This window comes from Triticum aestivum, chromosome 4A (assembly GCF_018294505.1).
Source record: "Triticum aestivum cultivar Chinese Spring chromosome 4A, IWGSC CS RefSeq v2.1, whole genome shotgun sequence".
NCBI lineage: Eukaryota > Viridiplantae > Streptophyta > Magnoliopsida > Poales > Poaceae > Triticum > Triticum aestivum.
The window spans coordinates 254832697-254841954 of record NC_057803.1 but is presented as its reverse complement, the minus strand read 5'-3'; positions in this window follow the sequence as shown (position 1 = coordinate 254841954).

The window sequence follows — 9258 nt, the reverse complement described above, 5'->3', positions numbered from 1 at the left end:
CACAAGGAGGAGGCTCTTCATTGCGTTGAAACCCAAGAATTCATGCTTTATGTGGTCTAATACCCACCCCGCTACCACCCTCCCGTTTTCACCAACGGATGCATTTTTCTTGGATCATAAGGTACATAACAATTCATCCTCACTCCGTTTATGAAATTGATGCGGAGCATCCCAAGATCATCCCCATGGACGCACCCACACCTCCAACGGCACCACTCGGACCAATGACACGAGCCCGAGCCAAAGCTATCGAAGATAAGGTGAACTCACTCCTCTCCGAACTTCCACTTTCTATCCATGAGACATGGCTACTACCTAATTCCGAGATGTTGTGCATGATTAGGTACCAAGAGGGTCCTCCCGAAGATACACAAGAAGACGGACAAGTCCCCAAGTCCACGGATGAGGAGAACCAACAGAAGGAGCCAAGAACATCTCCCAGGCCCCGGACATCCGGCCCCTTGAACGCCTTCCTCTACAGCTGCTCAACCACCAAGTACCTACAGGCCCCGGACATCTGGCCCAACAAGCCCGGACATCCGGCACTTCCCGAGGTCCCGGATATCCGGCCCCCTACCCGGAAATACGGACCCCCCCCCGAACCCGAGAGCAACATGGCCAGCTTCACCAGCCCAGACATCCGGCCTCCACAGCCCGGACATCCGGCCCTCCGCGAACGCCCGGACATCCGGCCCGGCGCCCAGACGTCCGGCCTCCCTGTCTGCCAACAGTAAAGGGCCGAGGCCCATGTACCCCTTCTACCCCCTAGACTATATATACTCTATCCCGTACAACTTTCTAGGGTTAGCGTTGGTTTAGCTCATACTTAGAGATAGAGCTTCTCTCATCCATCCGGATCTACTCCACGAGAGAGACCGCGGCCCCTCTTCGGAGAAGATCCAGTTGGATTCAAGACCTCCTCGCGGAGAAGATTCCCTTGTGGATTCAAGACCTCCTTGTGGAGAAGACCATCAAGACCTCCTCACGGAGAAGAACCGGCTACCCTTTGTATCGTCCCTAGTTGTCCGTGGATCGTGTATCTTACTTCATGTACTCGGGGATCTAGCGCATGTGCAACTTGTTCTTGTTGGTTGAGTGATTCTCTTGTGTTTCCCCTTGTGTTTCCCTCGTTTTCCCCTCGTGTTCCTCGTGTTCTTCGCGGGATCCGCTCCTTTCATGAAAGATCGGGCGATTAGGGTTCTACCCTACATCATCTTGGTATCTAGAGCCACGTTGATCACGATTTCGGAGCCTCCCCATTGTGTTTCTAGCCTTGTTTTGTTGTTTTTCGTCCTAATTCGAAACTTCCCCACCAAAAATAGCCCCATTTTTTGTGATTTGTTGGTGTGTTGAGATTTTGTTGGTTTGGATTCGTGGATTTGCTTTGTTTTGAGTGGATCTAGCTTCCCTTTCTTTTTCCCCCCAATTTTCATCCACAAATTCCCCCGAATTTCGCCCGGATTCAACCTCCCCACGCGGTGTTCATCCCGTTCTTCCCCGGATCCAGAGCCCGGACATCCGGCCCGTAGAGCCCGGACATCCGGCCCCTGGCAGCAACATCTCCATCCACCGCCCCGTTTTCCGCCCAATTTCCATGAAATTTTGTTCCGGTGCCCACCATATACCACATATACTTCCACATACCTCTACCACTTCCGCATAACACAACCATTTTTGGACCGCATCCTCAAATTTGCTGCTTGTTTGCTGCCGGGCCGGTGGCAGCGTTGGTGGCGGGTGACGGAGAATGATGGGGCGGTCTATCGACAGGGGCGGTCTGGGCAACACGGGTGGCGAGAGTGGCCTGGCGAGCCTCGACCATGAACTTGGCAGAGTGGTGAAGCATGGATTGATGAAGAGGAAAGCTTTGGCGCACGCCTACCTCACGCGCCAAATGTTGGATTTTGGGTTCCTGCAAAACCCTTGAGATTCGAACACTGGGGTGTGCACAAAGATCTCTCCCCCTCTCTAACATGCACACTCTACGATTTCACGGCCTAGATCGATGACCCCAAAGAACATGAGACACAAGATTTATACTGGTTCGGGCCACCATTCTGGTGTAATACCCTACTCCAGTGTGGTGTGGTGGATTGCCTCTTGGGCTGAGGATAAACAGTTACAAGGGAAGAACAACCTCGCGAGGAGAGGTGTTCTTGTGCTTGGTGAACTTGTCTGGTGGCCCAGGTGGAATGGATCTAGTCCAAGAAGAGATGGATCCCTATGGTGGTGGCTAGTCCTATTTATAGAGGCCATGGTCCTCTTCCCCAATATTGAGTGGGAAAGGATCCCACAACGGCCAAATTCGAAGGGAGACAACTAGTACAAGCTATCCTGACAAAAGTAGTCTTCGCCTGCCAAAGTCTCTGGTGGTGACGCCGTCTTGGGCTCCACGGTGACCTCCGTCTTGCCGTCCTCCTGGTCTTGATCTTGTTGCACCGATATGGAAACCTTTGCCTGATGCCTCGGGACTCCTTGTCTACGCTTTCCCCTTTAGCACCAAAGAGGAAACGAGGACACTGCGCTCGCTGGATCCCGCCTGGCACCCGCCTGACTCCAGTCGTCATGGCTTGCGTCACAGAAACCTTGCGAGTTGCCCCTCGCCTTGATCTCTGCGCCCGTCGCGAGCTAGCCTGGTGAGGTCGCCCCTGAGGAGGACTTGGGTCATCCGCCTCGCAAGGATTGGCCCCTCGCGAGGGTCTTGAATGTTTGCTGGTGAAGATGGGCTGTACAGGGCTGCTGGTGGAGCCACGCAACGGGCCGCAGGCAGGCAAGTCTGGGGACCCCCGTTCCCAGAACGCTGACATATACTCTACCACCCTTTCGTGAGCTCACTTATGGACTGATATATCGACAATAACATATAGAACAATGCACCATCCTTCATTACAAACTAGAAAGACTACAGGTTCGGTCATGACACAAGGAGGAGCCTCCTCGTTGCATCGAAACCCAGGAATTCATGCTTTACATGCTCTATCACCCATCCCGCTACCACCCTCACGTTTTCACTAGTGGATGCATTATTCTTCGATCATAAAGTACATAATAGTTCATCCTTACTCCGTTTGTGCACTCGAAAAATTATTGGTCATTCCGAATGGTGCAAGATGGATTGTCAGTGCGATCAACTTACCTTGAAAGTTGTATTCACAGTCTGTCCTGTGATGTTCTATCCATAAAACGGCCACAATTTTTCCATAAAAACTCCATTGGAGCTCCATGACCCACCAAAACAATCACAACCAAAAGTTTTATGCGCCCATAACCCACTCGCGGGCTTCGACAACATTTTGGAGGCAAGCTCCGGCTTGTAAAATTGAGTTCCGGATGATTTTATGCTTAAAGTATACTCTACCACCCTTCCGTGAGCTCACCTATAGACTGATATATGGACAATAAGATATAGAACAATGCACCATCCTTCCAATACAACTAGAAAGACTACAGGTTCAGTAACGACAAAAGGGGGCGTTGCATCGAAACCCAAGAATTCATGCTTTATGTGGTCTATCACCCATCCCGCTACCACCCTCCATGTTTTCACCAGCGGATGCATTATTCTTGGATCATAAAGTACATAACAGTTCATCCTCACTCCGTTTATGCACTCGAAAAATTATAGGTCATTCCGAATGGTGCAAGATGGCTCGTTGGTGCGATCAACTTACCTTGAAAGTTGTATTCACGGTTTGTCCCGTGATGTTGTATCCATAAAGCGGCCACAATTTTTCCATAAAAACTCTATTGGAGCTCCATGACCCGCCAACACAATCACAACCAAAAGTTGTATGCGCCCTTAACTCACTCGCCGGCTTCGACAACATTTCGGAGGCAAGATCCGGCTTGTAAAATTGACTTCCAGATGATTTAATGCTTAAAGTATACTCTACCACCCTTCCGTGAGCTCACCTACGGACTGATATATGAACAATAACATATAGAACATCTCAGCATCCTTCCATTATGAACTAGAAAGACTACAGGTTCAGTCACGACACAAGGAGGAGGCTATTCGTTGCATCGAAAACCAAGAATTCATGCTTTACATGGTTTATCACCCATACCGCTACCACCCTCATGTTTTCACCAGCGGATGCATTATTCTTGGATTATAAAGTACATAACAGTTCATCCTCACTCTGTTTATGCACTCAAAAAATTATAGGTCATTCCGACTGGTGCAAGATGGCTCATCGGTGCGATCAACTTACCGTGAAAGTTGTATTCATGGTTTGTCCCGTGATGCTGTATCCGTAAAATGGCCACAATTTTGCCAGAAAAACTCCATTGGAGCTCCATGACGCACCAACACAATCACAACCAAAAGTTGTATGCGACCTAAACCCACTCGCGGGCTTCGACAACTTTCCGGAGGCAAGATCCGACTTGTAAAATTGAGTTTCGGACAATTTTATGCCTAAAGTCTACTCTACCACCCTTCCATGAGCTCACCTATGGACTGATCTATGGATAATAACATATATAACAATGCACCATCCTTCATTACAAACTAGAAGGACTACTATTTCAGTCATGACACAAGGAGGAGCCTCCTCGTTGCATCGAAACCCAAGAATTCATGCTTTACATGGTCTATCACCCATCCTGCTACCACCCTCACGTTTTCAACAGCAGATGCATTATTCTTGGATCATAATGTACATAATAGTTCATCCTCGCAATGTTTATGCACTCGAAAAATTATTGGTCATTCCAAATGGTGCAAGATGGCTTGTCAGTTGTATTCACGGTCTCTCCCGTGATGTTGTATCCATAAAAGGGCCACAATTTTGCCGTAAAAACTCCATTGGAGCTCCATGACCCGCCAAAACAATCACAACCAAAAGTTTTATGTGCCCGTAACCCACTCGCGGGCTTCGACAACATTTTGGAGGTTAGATCTGGCTTGTAAAATTGAGTTCCGGACTATTTTATGCTTAAAGTATACTCTACCACCCTTCCGTGAGCTCACCTACGGACTGATATATGGACAATAACATATAGAACAATGCACTATTGATACGTCTCTGTCGTATCTACTTTTACAAACACTTTTGCCCTTGTTTTGGACTCTAACTTGCATGATTTGAATGGAACTAACCCGGACTAACGTTGTTTTCAGCAGAATTGCCATGGCATTATATCTGTGCAGAAATAAAAGTTCTTTGAATGAACTGAAAATCGACGAAGATTATTTTTGGAATATATAAAAATACTGGAGAAAAGATCCATGTCAAGGGCTCACACCCTGTCCACGAGGGTGGGGGCGCGCCCCCTGCCTTGTGGGCCCCATGATGCTCCACCAACGTCCATCTTGACTCCATATATTCACTTTCGGGGAGAAAAAAATCAGAGAGAAGGATTCATCGCATTTAACGAAAAGGAGCCGCTGCCAAACCCTAATCTCTCTTGGGAGGGTTGATCTGGAGTCCATTCAGGGCTCCGGAGAGGGGATCCGTTGCCATCGTCATCATCAACCTTCCTCCATCACCAACTTCATGATGCTCACCGCCGTGCGTGAGTAATTCCATCGTAGGCTTGCTGGACGGTGATGGGCTGGATGAGATTTATCATGTAATCGAGTTAGTTTTGTTAGGGTTTGATCTCTAGTATCCACTATGTTCTGGGATTGATGTTGCTATGACTTTGCTATGCTTAATGCTTGTCACTAGGGCCCGAGTGCCATGATTTCAGATCTGAACCTATTATGTTTTCCTGAATATATGAGAGTTCTTGATCCTATCTTGAAAGTCTATGGTCACCTATTATGTGTTATGTTCCGTTAACCCCGAAGTGACAATAATTGGGATACTTACCGGTGATGAGCATAGTTTGAGAAGTTCATGTATTCACTATGTGTTAATGCTTTGATCTGGTACTCTATTAAAAGGAGGCCTTAATATCCCTTAGTTTCCAATAGGACCCCTTGTCACGGGAGGGTAGGACAAAAGATGTCATGCAAGTTCTTTTCCATAAGCACGTATGACAATATTCGGAATACATGCCTACATTACATTGATGAACTGGAGCTAGTTCTGTGTCACCCTATGTTATAACTTTTGCATGATTGATTGCATCTGACATAATTCTCCATCACTGATCCAATGCCTATGAGCTTTTCATATATTGTTCTTCGCTTATTTACTTTTCCGTTGCTACTGTTACAATCACTATAAAACCAAAAATATTACTTCTGCTACCATTACCACTACTATCATATTACTTTGCTACTAAACACTTTGCTGCAGATATTAAGTTTCTAGGTGTGGTTGAATTGACAACTTAGCTGCTAATACTTGAGAATATTTTTTGGCTCCCCTTGTGTCGAATCAATAAATTTGGGTTGAATACTCTACCCTCGAAAACTGTTGCGATCCCCTATACTTGTGGGTTATCAAGACTATTTTCTAGCGCTGTTGCTGGGGAGCATAGCTCTATTATTTGAGTCACTTGGGATTTATATCTACTTATCACTATGAAGAACTTGAAAGATCAAAGAACCAAGATTTTTCCCTCAACTACGAGGGGAGGTAAGGAACTGCCATCTAGCTATGCACTTGATTCACCTACTATTTTGAGTAAACTTGCGACACCTACACCCGCTATTCATTCTGATATGTCGCATGTTATTGATGATGCCACTTCTCCTCTGCATGATACTTATGATGAAACTACTTCTATGCTTGATAATACTGTGCCACTAGGTGAATGTCTTGATGAACAACTTGCTAGGGTTGGAGAGAATGAAATTATTGAAACTGATAATGTTGATGAAAGTGATGATGAAGATTCTGCCCCTAGATATGAATTTCCTGTTGTTCCTGAGGGTTATGTTATGGATGAAGAAACTGCTAGAGACTTCTTAGCTTGCAATGATATATCTGATCTTAAGAAATTATTAGCTAAGCTTAAAGAAAAGTCTTTAAATGCTAGAATGAAATATGACCCTCCTTTTGCTACTTCACCTACCTTTATTACTGATAAGGATTATTATTTCTTTTTCGATCTTGAGTTAATTACTTTGGTTGAATCTGATCCTTTTTATGGCTGTGAATCTGAAACTATTGTGGCACATCTTACTAAATTAAATGAAATAGCCACCCTGTTTACTCATGATGAGAAAACTCGCTATTACTTTATCCTTAAGTTGTTTTCGTCCTCATTAAAGGGTGATGCTAAAACATGGTTTAATTCTCTTGATCTTGGTTGTGTGCGTAGTCCCAGGATATGATTTATTACTTCTCTGCTAAATATTTCCCCGCTCATAAGAAACAAGCTGCTTTAAGGGAAATATATAATTTTGTGCAAATTGAAGAAGAGAGTCTCCCACAAGCTTGGGGGAGGCTTCTCCAATTACTTAATGCTTTGCATGATCATCCTCTCAAGAAAAACGAAATACTTGATATGTTTTATAATGGACTAACCGATGCTTCCAGAGAATACCTGGATAGTTGTGCTGGTTGTGTTTTCAGGGAAACAACTGTTGATCAAGCTAAATTGCCATTGAATAATATGTTGACTAATGAAAATAATTGGACACTTCCTGAACCAACTCCTAAGCCAACTCCAAAGAAAAGGGGTATCCTATTTCTCAGTCCTGAATATATGCAAGAGGCAAAGAAATCTATGAAAGAAAAATGTATTAAAGCTGAAGATATTAAGAATTTACCACCTATTGAAGAAGTACATGGTCTTGATAACCCGACATGGGTAGTAAAGGTAAATTCTCTCTATAGATTTGATAAATGTGAAATGCCATTTACTAAGTTCGCTGGCCATGCTTGGATGAGTTTGATGACTTTATGGTTAAACAAGAAAACATCAATGCTTATGCTGGTAGACAATTGAAATGCAATGCTGATATGCTTGAACACATGAGTGATTATATGGCTCGTGTTAAAGGTGAACTTAAACTTATTAGTAAACATGCTTCTATGGTTACCACTCAAGTAGAACAAGTACTTAACGCTCGGAATGATTTGCTAAATGAATTAAATAATAATAAAAATGATAATGCTATTAGAGTTATGACTAGAGGGGGTAAAATGACTCAGCAACCTTTGTATCCTGAGGGCCACCCTAAGAGAATTGAGCAAGATTCTTAGAGAACTAATGTTGATGCACCTGGTCCTTCTAAGAAGAAGAAAAAGAAAAATGATAGGACTTTGCATGCTTCTAGTGAACCTGTTGTTGACACTCCTAAGAATCCCACTGATATTTCTATTTCTAATGCTGAAACACAATCTGGTAATGAACATGAACCTAGTGATAATGTTAATGATGATGTTCATGTTGATGCTCAACCTGGTAATGATAATGATGTAGAGATTGAACCTGCTGTTGATCTTGATAACCCACAATCAAAGAATCAACGTTATGATAAGAGAGACATTGTTGCTAGGAAAACCGGTAAAGAAAGAGAACCATGGGTTCAGAAACCCATGCCTTTTCCTCCTAAACCATCAAAGAAAAAGGATGATGAGGATTTTGAGCGCTTTGCTGAAATGATTAGACCTATCTTTTTGCGTATGTGTTTGATTGATATGCTTAAAATGAACCCTTATGCTAAATGCATGAAGGATATTGTTACAAATTAAAGAAAGATATCGGAAGCTGAAATTTCCACCATGCTTGCTAATTAAACTTTTAAGTGTGGAATACCAAAGAAACTTGGAGATCCAGGAGTACCAACTATACCATGCTCCATTAAAAGAAACTATGTTAAAACTACTTTATGTGATCTTGGAGTCGGTGTTAGTGTTATGCCGCTATCTTTATATCGTAGACTTGATTTGAATAAGTTGACACCTACTGAAATATCTTTGCAAATGGCCGATAAATCAGCTGCTATACCTGTCGGTATTTGTGAGGATGTGCCTGTTGTGGTTGCAAACATTACTATCTTAACGGACTTTGTTATTCTTGATATTCCCGAGGACGATAGTATGTCTATTATTCTTGGAAGACCCTTATTGAATACTGCAGGGGCTGTTATTGATTGCAACAAAAGCAATGTCACTTTTCATGTTAATGGTAATGAGCATACGGTACACTTTCCGAGGAAACAACCTCAAGTCCACAGTATCAATTCTATTGGAAAAATTTCAACGATTATTATTGGAGGTTTTGAATTTCCTCTTCCTACTGTCAAGAAGAAATATGATATTCTTATTGTTGGGATTGTGCATATCCCCGTTGAGATAACCTAGTGTTATTAGAAATTTCTCCAGTTTCATGTTATTCAAAATGAGTTTG